This window comes from Protopterus annectens, chromosome 17.part0 (assembly GCF_019279795.1).
Source record: "Protopterus annectens isolate FY-2018-M chromosome 17.part0, PAN1.0, whole genome shotgun sequence".
Lineage (NCBI taxonomy): Eukaryota > Metazoa > Chordata > Ceratodontiformes > Protopteridae > Protopterus > Protopterus annectens.
In genome coordinates, this window is record NC_056751.1 from 585,197,097 (window position 1) to 585,212,696 (window position 15,600).

At 41.9% G+C, this 15,600-nt stretch overlaps 1 protein-coding gene across 1 annotated transcript in view; it reads left to right on the plus strand.

The window, feature by feature from the left end:
- Window positions 1–15,600, plus strand: part of PPP1R12C (protein phosphatase 1 regulatory subunit 12C) — a gene marked incomplete in the record, with an annotated part of 1,670,410 nt that overhangs the window by 312,440 nt on the left and 1,342,370 nt on the right.

Below are 15,600 nucleotides of genomic sequence, written 5' to 3' on the forward strand. Positions count from 1 at the left end.
GGAGCCTTTCCTAATTTTTCATCAAGACAGAGTCTCTTTATGAACTAACCTTTCCTTTATGCCAAAGGTGGTATCCAGTGTGGCCCTAAACCAAACCATTCATTTGCCCACCTTTTTTCCTAATCCCCAGAACAAAGGAGAAAGACTTCTGCACTCTTTGGACATTCACAGGCAATTACTACTTGGATAAAACTAAGGCTATCAGAAAATCTGACCAGCTCTTTGTAACCTATGCTGCAGGATCACAAGGAAAAGCTATCTCAAAACAGGCCATTTCAAAATGGATAGGACATTGCATACGTTTCTGCTACACGCATCATGGGAAACTGGTACCTGCTAACATTAGGTCCCACTCCACCAGGGCTACAGCTACATCAGCAGCCTTTCTCAGGGGGGTGCCAACCAAGGGTATTCTAGAAGCTGCAACTTGGAGTTCAGTGCACACCTTTACCAAACACTATCACTTACCTCTATATTCTAAGACTAGAGCTGGTTTGCCACTGCAGTTTTGCAGGGCCTACTAGCTTCTTCTAACCCTGTTTAACTCCACCACCCATCCTTAGCTTTGGGATTCAACCCAAGTGTGATGATTGCAGCAGGGTAACACGATGAACATAGTACAGTTTTGTACCTACCATAAATGTAGATGTTCGAGTGTTCACCGTGCTGCAGTCCAGGTTACCCTCCCTCCATCCCCTCTGAACTAGCTGGACTTATCTATACCTTTCTATCCTATACAACCTCTGTGGTGTATTTGCTTGTGCCTGAAGGTATTGTTTTATTTTTACATGTACATTTTTATATAACAATATATATATTGCCTACCTATTGGGGGCACCTGACATATGGGGCAAGAAAAACTGAAGAAAATGGCGTTGGATGCCTCTTCTATACCCCTGGCGCACTGACGTCAGGGAATTAGTGACAGCAACCAATGCCGGACCAAGACTTTGGAACTCAGGCCGACTGCGGGACCGCCTGATGGCAGGATAACCCAAGTGTGATGACTGCAGCAGGGTGAACACTCGAACATCTACATTTATGGTAGGTACAAAACTGTACTTTGTTCCTTACTAAGGCTAGTGTTAGAGAACAATGTTTTTCTTTGTCAAACAAAGTAGTATTACCAGAGACAAGGTATAGCTGTGGGGTACACCTTGTGTGTACACATATGCTAACCTAGTCCTGGCATACTGGGAAGACATGGTGATATTTGAGGCAGTACATGATTGAAACTACTCTCTCTTTTTACAATAGATGGACAATGTTTTTTTTTTTGTGGGGGCACCACTGAATTATTCTAGTTCAGTTATTGAATACCTGGATGTTAGTATTAAAGAAAATGGGGAGGTAGAGCCCTCACTATAAAGGAAGCCTTGTTGGACCAACAGCATGCCTAGATATGATAGCATGCACCCTAGACATGTATTCCAACACATAGTCAAGGGACAAGTCTGTAGAGTATCCAGACTTTGCATGAAAATTCTTTTATACAGGAATTGGACTCTTTAAAGAGTAATTTTCAAGCACGAGGTTATAGTAAAATTTATTAAAAAAGGACATGGACAACAGCAGTCTCTATAGTAAACAAAGTGCAAAACCATTGTTACACAGAGGTAAAAAATGGCCTAATAAGGTAGATGCACAGGTCCAAAAACCTAATGAAGGTTTGAAAATAAGTTTAACATACAGTAATGACATAGGTGGTATATGTAATATTATTAGAGACAATTGGAGATTTCTTTTAACAGACTAGAATATAACTAGAGTTGTAGGGACACAACCTAGATTTATTTTTAAAAGAAATAAAAATCTGAAAGATATTTTGTGTCAAGAACCTATGCGTTTTAAAAATTCAGGCATTAAGAACGGAATTTATCCATGCCTACATTGTAAAGCCTGTAAGCACATTCTACAAGGTAACTGTTTTATACACCCCAGGGCCAACAAGAATTACTTTTTGAATATGTATGCTGACTGTAACACACAAAATGTTGTCTCTATTGTGACTTGTCAACAGTGTACTGCATATTATGTAGGAAAAGCAAATTGCAGACTAAAAGATAGAATTTTTAAGCATTTGTCATAACCTCATATAAGGTTAAGAAAAGAACACCATGCACTGTACAAGCAAATAGAATTGCATAGTGATCATGTATTTGCCTTTATGGTTATATGTGTTGTAAATAGAAGTCGAAGAATGGGTGACTTGTATAATGAAACTGAATACAAAGAGATGCAATGGATTCTTAGACTGGGAGCTGACAAAGCCCCAGGATTAAATTATGTTGTCCCTTTAAAACCAGCTCTAGCAAAAAGGAGGGTAAATTATTGATTTTTAATGGCTGTGTTGTACTATATTAGATACTATGTTTATCATCTGATGAAGGGATTTACCCCAAAAGGGCTTATGATACTGCTTTTATTGTTTTAATAAAGTGAAGTTGCTTCATATACAGCATGTTAGTACTTGCCTCACTTTTGGATTTATTGTTTGGATTTTTTGGCTGTACTTTTAGTGGAAGGAGTCATTTACTTTTTGTTCTTTACATTGCTGTCCTACAGTCACTGGGATTTCACATCAACTTACCAAAATGCTATCTGGAACCTACTCATGGCATTGTCTTCATGGGTTGCAGGATTTGAACAGACATTATGAAAGCCTACCCCTCCCCCCCCCGCTCCCAAAAAAGGTGGAAAGCTTGACACAGCATCCACGTCTGGTCCTCAAGACCACAGAATTAACAGCAAGGCAGTACCTCAGGCTCCTGGACTTCATGGCAGCCACTATCCCCATGCTACCATTGGCAAAGATTCCATATGAGCAAATTGCAATAGTACCCCAAGTCAATTTGGACCCAACACCCCCGCCCCCTCACAAATACAAGGTACCTCTACTGCCCTGCCTCAAACAAGTCATCCACAGGTCTTCCCCTTCAACTAACTCAATGCAAACAGTTCATGCACACAGATGCCTCAGACTTGGGCTGGGGAACAACTGTGGGGCACCTGAGAGTGCAAGGAGTGTGGCAAGCACCACATAGGCAAGTACACATCAATATCTGAGAGATGACCGCAGTATTATTGGCCCTGCAAGCCTTCCAAACCAACCTACAACAAGGACCACTAAAAATCTTTACAGACAATGCTACAGTGCTGTGGTATCTCAACAAGCAGGGGGAGACAAAATATTATTTGCTTTGCAGACCGGCTCTCCTGGTGTGGGAACTGGCCACCTCCCAAGGAGCAACCTTATAGGCAGTTTACATTCCTTCACAACAGAATTCTCAGGCAGACTCCCTCAGCAGATCCATGACAAACAATCACGAATGGATGCTTCACATGGATGTCGTCCTGGACCTGGTCCACCGGTGGGGTACACCTCAAATAGACCTGTTTGCCTCCTGCATCAACAGGCAGCTTCCATCCTTCTGCACCAGACTTCCACATCATCAGGCTATGACAATAGATGCCTTCTCAATCTGTTGGAAGGGGGAAGTTTCTCTATGCATTCTCCCTCTTCCCACTTGTTCAGAAGGTCCTGCTGAAAGTCCAGTTGGACAGACCAAAAGTCTTGCTGGTGTTTTCCTATTGGCCAAGACAGCATTGGCTCCCCCTCCTCTTACAGCTATCCAGGTGCAGTCGCCCAAAGTTACCCCCCCCCCCCCGAGTGGATCTTCTCACACAGCACAAGGGATCCCAAATACACCCACAGTGGCAGTCTCTGCACCTCGCCATGTGGGCGATAAGATTCTGATCCCTTTCAGGCACCTTTACAATGAGGATGTGCTCACTGTCCTGCAGGAGGCCAGGAAACCAAATCCAAGGAAATCCTATCCATCAAAGTGGAAGATATTTTCAATATGGTGTCTCAGAAGGCAGTTGGACCTGCTGGAAAACGAGAACCCTCCAGTGCTGTCTTGCCTGTGTGAACTGTTGCAGACAGGGTTGACCTCATCTGTTAAAGCCCACTTGTCTGCCATTTCAGCATGCCTGCCTCTGGACCCCCCCCCCAGCTTCCAGACTTACCAGCTAAGTTATTCCTTAAAGGGGTCCTTCATCTCAAGCCACTCAGAAAACCCTCTTCCCCCCCAAGGGACCTCAACTACGTTTTAGAGAAGCTCACCTTCTATCGATTTGAGCCAGCAGATAAAGCTTCCCTAAGACACTGCACATGAAAGACTGTCCTCCTCGTGGCCTTGACCTCAGTCAGGAGAGTGTCAGAGTTGCAAGCCCTCATAGCTGATCCACCCTTCTTGGTATTCCACACTTACAGGATTACTCATAGAACTAACCCCTCCTTCATGCCCAAGGTGATGAATGACCTTTCCCTAAATCAGGCCATCCACCTACCAACCTTCTCTCCTAATCCACAGGGAGACATTGAGAGCGTACTCCATTCCCTGGATGTGCACAGACGACTTGGACATTATCTGCACAAAACCAAGTCCATCAGACAATCTGTGCAACTGTTTGTCTCCTTCCACCCCAGGGAAGACAGTAACTAAACAAACTATCTCAACATGGATTTCCAAAGCTATCACCTTTTGCTACAAACACCATGGTAAATCCATGCAAGGTACTGCTAAATCACACTCCACCAGGGCAGTGGCCTCCTCTGGGTACTTCTTTAGGGCGTCTATATTACGTGATCAGAGCTTTAGTTAGTGGAGTAACTAAAGCTCGATCACTAAATATCGAAAATGCAAAATCATGAACAGCAGTTTCCATGCAGTGAAACAAAGCCGTAGTCCCAACAAAAAAAGAAAAACATTAAACACAAATTAATTGGGGGGCTTTGCCCCCACACCCTTCAATGTGGGGGGCTGTGCCCCCCCACACCCCCCTAACTAAATATACCAACTCCGAGATCGCTCCACATTGTAGAAAGGGCAAAAATCAGTGTAAAGGCCAAATAAATTGTTTCCCTGCATGGAAACTGCCGTTCGTGGTTTTGTGTTTTTGACATTTGGTGATCGAGCTTTTGTTACTCGACTAAAGCTTCGATCTTGTAATATAGACCCTTCTTCAGGGGCTTGCATACCTCCACCATACTGGAAGCAGCCACTTGGTCTTCTCTGCACACCTTCACCAAACACTACAAGTTAGACCACATTTCTAGGGCCAGAGCTGGGTTTGCAAGGGGTATCCTACATGGATTCCTGGAGAACTCTACTAGGTCACTTCCCCCTTCTTCACAGCGAGCTTTGGCACTCACCCATATGTGATGAATACTTCAACATGTGAATAGAAGTTTGCAGAAATGTTGTGTAAAATCTTACCATAATGTCCTTCTCTTCCATGTTGCAGTATTCCTTTCCACCCACCTACCCCTCCTGCTATGCAGCATTTTCCTTTCTGGATGGCACAAGGCTGGCATTACCCTTGCTGGGACTAGTTCCCACTGGGGCTTACAGTTCTGAGGGCTGGTGCGTGCAGGCGTCACTTTTATGGCCCATGTTCTGCTAGTCATGTCAGATGTCCCAAACACCATAGAGTGACTGAAATTTTTTGTATAGTGGCTGGATGTTCGGGTAGCAAGAGGAGTAAACCCATATGTGATAAATACTTCAACATGGAAGAGAGGGACATCTGGAGTTATGGTAAGATTTTACACAACCTTTCTTTTTGTGGTTAGTAGCCTTGAAATGTTTGATAACTTTCTTACAAGCGATTTTGGAATTGTCAGTCTGGTGTCTTTTTGTCCTCTTCAACATGTGGTTTATCTGACTTGACCTGGATCTGAGGCTGGCATCGTAGATTCATCAGCCCCAAAGCACTGCCTCTGCTACCTGTAATACACTGCCCTCATTGATCCTTTTCAGAACTCATTTGATGCTTTTGCATCCCGACATGGTCACTGAGCTTGTTCATTGTGATAAGTGAAAACTTATTTTGTTTATCTTAAATTTTTTCTCTACCTCCTGTTTTAGTTTAGGATATTGGATAGATAGTTTGTGTAGTGTTCATAGTGTTTCAGGTATTTTTCTCTTCTCCTTGACAGTCTCCAGTTTTGCTGCCCTTTTAGTGATTAATACTTCAAAAAATGTGTTGCAGCAATAATAATAGCTTTCTTTTAGGTCTTTGTGTATGCTTGGGTTCTTGTGTCCCTTGGTCCGTATTATGGAGAAACAAGCTTCAGGCTTCAAGAAGTGTGTGCGATGCGAGCAGAAGTTGCACCCCTCCCCAAAGCTACATACAAGTGTGTGTATTGCTTAGGTGTGGCAAACCTTGATGTGGAGGTTTTTGCTTGCTTGGCATTTGGACTGAGAGCCCTCATTGACAGGAGGGCTAAGCTTGTTTTGAAAAGTCTGTCTGCATAAGTCTGCCACTTCTGTTCCTTTTTCTCTCTCCCTCCAAAAAGTTGGGAGAGAAGAAGCATAACAATTACAAAGAGAGAGAGATTAAAGTGAAGACTGAAAGGGGCAGAAGCAAATCTAATCTCAATCAGTGACTGGGGCTTCAGTTGCCAAGTTACACCTCTCCCGGTCCCTTCGTCCTTCCTGTTTGTTGGGCTCACATCAGTTGACTTTGGGACAGCTTCCCCGCCATTGGGCTTTGAGCCTTTGCATATTTTAGGATCCCTCGCTTCTTCATTGCCCCTCCCCCCAGCTTCACCTCCTCCCTGGAGGTTCACTTGAAGAATAGATGCAAGAGAATGCAGTTGGACTCTTCCCCAGCGTCGCTCAATGAGGATTTTGACCTTGTTGAGGGGGAGAGGTCCTGAAAATCCATCCCCTCCCCCATGAACTCTTCTTTGAGTGTCCTTTTAGAATTGACAAGATAGGATGTGGGGTGGACCAGTGAAGCCCCCAGCCAGAGGAGGCAGTATTTTTTGAGGCTTTTGTAGTTGGCCCATCCATGTCCTAGGAGTTCCCCTCTACAGATTCCTTCATCAGTTTGATGTCCTGGGGATGTGGAGAGAACCCACTGTGGTGGAGCCAATCCCCCAGAAGCCTGATAGTGTTAGTTCCTCCCAGGGATAGACTTTTTTTGGAGCAAAGGCCTGGCAGTGGATGCTATTATGGTTGCTGTAGCCACCACGAAAGAGATCTCTGAGGAGAGTTCTACTTTTCAGCCTTGTAGGAGTCTTTGAGTGTTGGACTGTCTGGGGAAGAGCACCTATTCTGCTATCTTTTAATTGTTTGTGTCGAACTGTTTGGCTCAGTTAACGAGGTTTGTGAGAGATATGATTACAGAGATGTCAAAGATGTCAACACAGGAGACTCAAAAGTCTCTGGTGGCTCAGCTGTCTACTGTACAATCCATCACTAATGTATCAGTGAGGCCTCTCTCAAATGTTCAGATGGAACAACCAGTGCAGTAGGCACTGATGTTACTGTATTTTGCCATGCCTGGATGCACCTGTGTTACTTTGCAGACTGCTTCAGGGTGTCCTTTCTAAATGCCCCTTTTGATGGTTCCATTCTCTTTGGTCCCAAAGTCATGGATTTATTGACCAGGAATGAACAAGAGGGGAAGATGTGGTCTGCCGTTTGGGTCCATTCGTCATCCTCAGGGTTCCTTTTCCAGGAATAAGAAAGGGGTAAACTACTCTTCTTTTTGCAAGTCATAGCAGTATTTCTAGGTTGCTCCTGATGGTGTTGCCCCCTGTGGTGATGGTGGTGGGGGACTTAGTGCACGCCACCCCATGGGCAGTGGGTGGTCTGCAAAACTAGGGCTTACAGAATCTCTTATCTGGTAAACCCTTTCAGCACCTCTGAAGTGTTTCAGCTGCCTCTCTGAAGGCATTTGGGGGAGCTTGGCATATCACCCTAAAGCTTGGGTGTTGAGTAATTTCTAGAGATTATCGTATTCCTTTATGCTGCAAAGGAGAAGAAAAGATCCCTTGACATTCCTCCCAATCAGTGCAGGGGAAGCAGTGGTGGAAATAAGAAAACCATACCTCTCAACCTCTTAAAACAAAAAATCCAGACAATGCCATAAATAATAGGGGGGGGGGGGGCAATGGCCCAAAAATAGGGATACTTTTTAAATATTGATCTTACAGGCATAGAAAGTGGATAGAGTAACAGGTTTTGTATTAGCATTAATTTTCTGAAGGGTATGACGTCTGAAACTCAAACGTGTCATTATTTTCTGACTTCATTCTTTAATGTTTTGCCAGAAAACCACAATTTTAAGAAAAACGGACCAAAAATAAGAGGCAAAAATCTAGACGTTCTGCTAAACTCTGTACAGTTGAGAGGTATGCAGAGAACTGGTCTATATTATATAATCAAAGTTTTAAAACTTCCAATACCATATGATTGACACCATATGGTCGAAGTTAAAAAAAAAAAACATTTATATATAAAACAAATAAAAGAACAAACCCTAAACTAAGGGTTGTAGGTGGGGGGGGAAGCCCCCCTCCGCCCCTCACAACCCCTGCTCTTTAAATATACCAACTCCGAGACTGCACTATAATGCGTTAGGTTACTTTTTTCCTTTTTTTTTTTTTTTTTTTTTTAACTGTTAGACATTTTATAACTTCGATCATATGGTATTCGAAGTTATAAAACTTTGTTCATATAATACAGACCCACAGAAAACTGCTTCTCAGCTGAGTAAGTCCCACCAGACCAAAGAGGATTCATGTCTGGTCTGGATTCCTTTAAGTATCAAAAGAAAAATGAAGACCTTGGGCACATTCTAGATCTCAACAAGTTTGATTCACTATGTGACATGGGCCAATTTCCCAGTAGTGACTGTGCAGTCCATTCTTCCTCTGCTGAGGACAGATGACTAGATGAGCTTGGGTAGACCTCAAAGATCTCTACTATCACATAAAGAATAGTGAGGCTCTCCAGGAGGTTTCTCTAGTTCCATCTGGGAGTCCGCCATTATCAGTTCCAGACACTGCCCTTTGGGCTTTATCATAGCACCCCAGGTGTTCACCAAGTGCATGGCAGTGATCGAAGCCTGCTCAGGGGTTCCAAGTCTTTACTTGCCTTAATGATTGGCTACTTACAGCATCCACAGAGGCAACAGCAGTCCAAGTAAGGGACTACTTTCTTCAGCTGTGAGTGTCCTTGGGCATCACTGTGAACTGCAAAAAGTCCAAGCAATAGCTGTTGCAATCCCTGAAACTCATTGGACGTTATCTGGATACCATCAGTCAAATTGCTCCCTTCCAGAGTATCCTCCCTGTGAATTGAAGCATCCCAAGTTTTAGATTTTTAGAGGCCTCCAGCTTTCTTAGTTCTCCGGCTCCTTAAATCGATGGCTGTGTCTATTTGTCTTGTGCCACTAACAAGGTTCTACATGAGAGTTCTTTAGTGGTCCTTGTCTGTTCAGTGGTGAGTCTCATCTCATCCTGGGGATCTTCCCTTCTGTCTTAACACATGCCATCACAACGTTGCGTGGTGGCTGGAGTCTCCACATATTCCAGCAGGTTGCCTATCTGTTTTCTCTCAATCCCAGACCATGGTTACCACAGATGCTCCCTCCTGGAGTGGGATGGGTAGAATTTTGAAGGGAAGATGGCTCAAGGTACTTGGTCCCAGTCGTTGGCCAGTCTTTACATCAATGTCGTGGAGATGACGGCAGTCCTGCTAGTGTTGCAGGCCTTTCAGGCTTTCTTCCCAAGGTTGTGATAGCTGTCCAGTCTGACAACACATCAGTGGTGTGGTTCATAAACAAATAGGGAGGGGGGTCTCGCTCATATTGCCTGTGTCGAGAAGCTGTGAGAGTGTATCAGTGGGTGATGTCCTTGCCGTGGTTTCTGTTGGCAGCACACATCTGGGAAATTCAAACGCACATCCCAGAGAAATCAAACATACTAGCACACAGCTTGAGCAGGAGAATTCTCATGTCTCACAAATGATCCCTCATTCCAGAGATAGCAGTGTGTGTGTTCAGCCATTGAGGCCAACCCTGCCACAATCTTTTTGCACCCTCCTGTAGCACAAAATGTAGCAGCAGCTTTTTAGCCCTGATTTCCTCCAAGGGGCAGTTACTGAGGGATACTCTTTATGCTTGGCTCCTAGGTCTCCTTTATGCCTGTCCCTTCCATGACCTCTCATTGAAGAGTGACTGTGATCATCAAACCTCTTTTGGCCTGATCTGTTGCATCCTTCTTGGGTTCTGGACATAGTTCCAGATCTTATTTCTCACTCCTCAGCCCATCTTCACTTGAATCTCAAATCTCCTTGACCAATCACTTGTTTTTTCCATTTCCAGTGGTGTCAGAGATACCAAGCTTTTTAAGAGAGTTGTTTATATCCTTTTTTCAACCCTTGAATATGCCACCAAGTCCTCTCTTGTGTGTCCTATAAGTAAGTTGTTCTTAACTCATTACAGCCAAGTGACTTCTCCAGGCATTTCTGCAGTTATACCCTACTGCTCCTCTAGGCGTCAAATATTGCCTGTTCATATTTTGCATAATAACATTCAAAACCATGTATCAGAAAATTTTACGAAGAAGCATACATAATAACAAACACAATATTATTGATATATGATACCTGTCAATATGTCAAAAAAAAATGTAAAAATGTGGTGATGACTTCAATTTTTAAATGCAGCCACGCCCACTAGGAGTTAAAGGTACACACTCAAAAGAGCTCTACTGGAGGGAACAATACCGTGCAGTGATTGTTCACTGTGCATTTATATAAATAACATTTAACACTCAAATTTGTAAGAAAAAAAATATGTTTTCCAGCAATATATTGATTGCTAAAATGCTATATGTTAAGTGGTGCAAGGTGTCATCAGTGCCATGCCTTCTGTGTAGGGAAAATTAGCAATTTGTTTAAATAATGGATATACGAGTACATGTCTAATATAAGTAAGAAAAAGTATACCAACAAGCTAGCCTGATATGTTATAGAAAAAGGTGAAGGACATGCTGTTAAATTTCAGGTTTTAGAATTAATTCAAATTAATCTGAGGGGTGGTGACCTTGTAAATCAGGCAAAAAAAGTAGTTCAACTTAAAATGGATTATTGAGTTGGAAGCTTATAAACATCCTGGACTTAATGACGTTTTTTCTTTGAAACCAATTATTTTAAAGGAAAGAGAATTGAAACATTAACATATAAGGAACATTTCACGTAAATGTTTTTTTTATTAAGCTATTTATCACACAGCTGTTTAGGTGGTTTAACAAGTTATTTTTAGAGCCAAATGAATTTTTTTTGTGAAAAAAAAATGTTAGCTGTGTTTTGTGTATAAAATATTTACTTTAAATGGTGTACTGAACTTTTTGAAATGATTGGTATTGGAGAAGCTTTTACTTTATTTTGTGATTTTCCAATATGGATGTATTTTTGAAAAGGTACCTTTCTCCATAGAGCCCCAGTCAAAGAATCTGTCCTGCCTTGGAATTTGACTCTACTTTTGCAAGTTTATACTAGGTCACCTTTCAAGCCAGCTGCTGCATCTCTTTTTAGAAGGCTTTATTTTTGGTGGCTAGTACTTCTTGAGGAAGAATGAGCTTTATCTTGCATACCACCTTGCCTTGTTTTTCTCAAGATTAGAGTTTCTCTACATACCAATCCTTCCTTCTTACCTAAAGTGGCCTCTGAGTCAATCATAAATCAGTCTATCCCTTTGCCTGTTTTCTTTCTTTTCTTCAGCAGCAGAGGAGATTATGTGCGGCATAGTTTGGATGTTCTGCATGAGCTTAAATTTTATTTAGAAATAACAAAGGTCTTCAAGAAGTCTAACTAGCCTTTTGTCTTTTTCTCCAAAACTCTGATGGGTAAACCCATTTTGAAAGTGATCTTATCCAGATGTTTTTCTGATTGTATTTCCTTAATGTACTCATCAAAAGGAATTATTTTACCCTGTAAGCCTAAAGCTCATTCTGCAGGGGTGGTTGCTAAATCAGTTGCCTTGTTTGTTCGAGTCTGTTTAGATGAGGTTTATGCAACTGCTACCTTGTCTAGCACTCATTCCTTTGTAGATGTACAGTCAAGATCCAAGTCTACTTTTGGCTCCATAATTGTGTGGAGTGTTCTCTCCTGATGTCAGCCTGGGTTATACTAACTGGGGCCTTTGTCTCACAAGTTGAGACAGACTGAAAAGACAGCATTAGATATGAAAGTTATGTACTTAACATAACACTAGATCTGTGTTGTCTTCTTCTTTGTGTCTCAATCATCTTTCTCTCTGTTCTTCCTTCCAAATTGTTATTCTTTTAGTGCTACTTCTGTTTGACTGTGCAGACCGTTTCAAAACCTATTTTTGGAGCTACTTTTTTTAGCTCCTCTTATTCCTGCTTTGGACCTTTCTTTTGTTTTTTCTCTGGGTATGGGTTCACTTTAAAGCATTAGTTTATGGGAACAAATAAGGGCATATGTGATCTGAGGTGAATCAGTGAGGATGGTGCATTATTGGTAGAGGATGCAGACCTTCAGGGCAGAAAAATCTTAAGATACAGGCCTTTGATCTGAGTCAGATCTGACAACCCACAGGTTGCGACAGCTTGAAGATGACGTGAATCTAACATTATGGTAACTTGTCGTATACTGTGGACATATATTTTCCGTGACCTAGGTTAATAAATGAAATGGATTGCTTAGGAGTAAAACGTGAAGATTTTGGCATAACTTACTTCGAGCACCTCACAGGATATGCAGTAGCAAACCAGACCCACACCTCCTCTTTAGGAGTATTCTTCCCTTAATTCACCCCCATGGCCAAGATGTGTACATGAATGTGCAAAAGCAGCAAGTACACCGTAATGGTTATTTATGATGATTTCCTACTGCAGCAAAAAGATATGTGTGTGGCATGCATGCATTTCTGGTCAACTTAATGAAAGTATATCAAAACTGCACAACCATTAGGAGTTCTGCTGTCCCCATGAACTCCCTACCAAATGATAATACATTTATTAAAAAAAAAACAATAATAATAAAATATACCTTCATGTAGTTAACTGATAAATAGTAGCATTTACTTTTGCTAAAAAATGAGTGCTCTTTTCATAAGAGGTTCTTCTTGTAATGTATTTTTTTGTGTCTGTTCAGTGGGACTTGTAGGCAAAGTAGCTGAAGTGTTCTGTTCTATTGTAACATGCTAATTGATCCATTAACAACCGTGGGAAGTTATGCAGAGTAGCTACTTACAGTATTCTGTGTTTTTTTAAGTGCTGGGGAGTAGTTGTAGTACAGAGTTGTTTCTGCTTTACATTGTATTTATTTTTTGTCCAATGTATGAAAACAGTGGGAGTGCATTGGATGGTAGCCCCTTTGCATGTTCTGAACATTACAAGTTGTAAACAATAGAAATGGTAAGAAGCATTTTACTGAGGAAGTATTTCTTACTGTTTCTCTGATTTTTGTGATACAACAATGTGACACCATATCCATTATTCATACTTAAGAGCTAAATTAGACGAAAGTCAGCAAGCATCCGTCATCTCATTTCACACCCATCCATGCCAAAATGATGGTGTTAGGGTGCTTAAAGTAAGTTATGCCATAAAAGTGCTGTTAGACAAAATATGCACGTTAATATTCCATATCAGAAGTGGTTTGAGCTGGAGCATCTGTTTTGATTCTTTTATCTTTATTAAGTGAATTCTTTACACACAAGTCTTTGCATTCCAGTATTTTAAGAGAGGTTCAGTAGACAGAAGGAAAGTGGTACAAATGCTCGATGAAACAGCACAGTGTTACTGCTGTGCAGATCATTATTGATCAATTCTTTAAAAAGAAAGTACTTTAAAAATTAGGGTGGAAAATGCCACTGAGAGTTGTGCATTGCAGGAAAGCAGATGTTCTTCAGGATGCCTCTCAGGAGGTAGGCCAGGCTGAGGGGTTGTTAAAACCCTGTTCCCCCACTGGATAAGAGGCAAGGGCTTTGGAGTTGCTGGATTTAGTTCATGTCTGAAAACAAGGTAAGCATTTCTTTGCAATGTGGTTTGTTTAGTAGAAATGGCCTACTAAAGGGATGGGATATATCTGCTTATGATTCTCAGTCTAGGGGTGGGAGGAAGAGTGGGATTTATCTCTTGAGACAATTTTTAATCTTGATATCAAGATGGGTGTTGGATATCATTCCTTCACCATACATTCAGGTTTTCCACATTGCCCCCTTTCAAAGGCACCCAAGCGGAGCCACAAACCACAAAGGGAAGAGGCTTCACAAAAGAATTCAACAAGCAAAAGGGGGGGTTCAGCCCCACTCCTGTAAGAAAGAAAGCCCCTAGATTTTCCTCGCCACTGTTCCTATACCTCCACCAAAGAAGGGATGAAGGAATTTTTTTTTTTATCTATCATTCTCCTCATCTGGACATTCCCAAGTCAAAAGTGATGTTGACGTTACATACAACAACTTACCTCTGCAAAGAAGATCATTGGATTGGTAACTTTAGATCTCAAGAAGCTTACCCTCATGTGTGCCTAAGACTAAGTTGAAGCGAAGCATTCGAGCTGAGCTGGAAATTTTCATTATTCTCTCTCTTGCCTTTGGCTTATCTACTATGCCCAGTAGAGTATTCACAAAGGTTGGCTCCAGTGATAGCTTACTTCAGGCTAAAAGGAATTCAAATCTATCACAGCATCTGAAGCAGTGTCATAGAGTGTCAGATGCCTAGGTATTCTCCGAAATAAAATAAAGTCTAGTAAGTACCCTCTCAAAGACATGTGTTTTCTGTGTGTGCACAGCAGCAGCCAGATGGCCTTTTTAACCCCCGACAAAAAAAAGAATCTTTCCAGCGGACAACTTGGCATTAAGGTTTATGGTCTCTGGCTTCCAGAATGACTTCCCCATGCCAAACTCCAATGCAGGTAAGCAATGGTGTCAGCACAAAATGTGTGGACATTGCACTGCCTCAATTTGATGCTTGCATTTGCAATCAAAAAAATTCTTCTGGTTCAAAAGCACTTTAAAAGGGGGGACTCCTTGTCTCTAAATCTCAGACTCGCTTTTCCGATTTAGACGGCTTAGATGCCCTTAGACACATGCCTGGGAGCCCATCTAAGGAGGGAGTGACAAAAAATGGAAGTGCTATTAGTGAGACAGCATCTAAATATCTACAATCACACATATCAACATGAAGGAGATGTTAGTTTGCATTTCTTGTATATGGCTTTCCAAGGAGTTACACTTTCCTGGCAGGTGTTGAACTTAACACATCAACACAACTCATTGGGACATACACAAAACATCTCAACACATTCTATCATGATTTTATGCATGCAATGAATTTATAGAGCAACTCTCAGGCAAGGTACTCTTAACTCTTCAGGCAAGGTTAGCACAGAGCACCGAACAGAGCAAATCAGCAGATCCCAATGTAGAAACTGGATCAGTAGAAACTGGATCTTCATGTATTGTCATTTGGAACTGTCAGTCATAGACACCCAGACATAGATCTGTTCCACTCTCCAACCACCAGCTGCCAAAGTTTTTTGTACAAAGGGGTTTCATCATACAGCTTGGAAAGTGGTGCTCTTTTCTTCAGTTGGAAAAAATTCATGTGTGTATGCCTTCCACCCTCTGCCTCTTTCTCAAGCAGTTCCTAAAAGGTCAGACAAGACAAGCCAAGGATGATTTTAATAGCTCCAGATTGGCCTCGCAACACTGGTACCCACTGGACTAAGGATTTCAGGCAGTCTCAGCAGTTGTTTGTTTAAACTG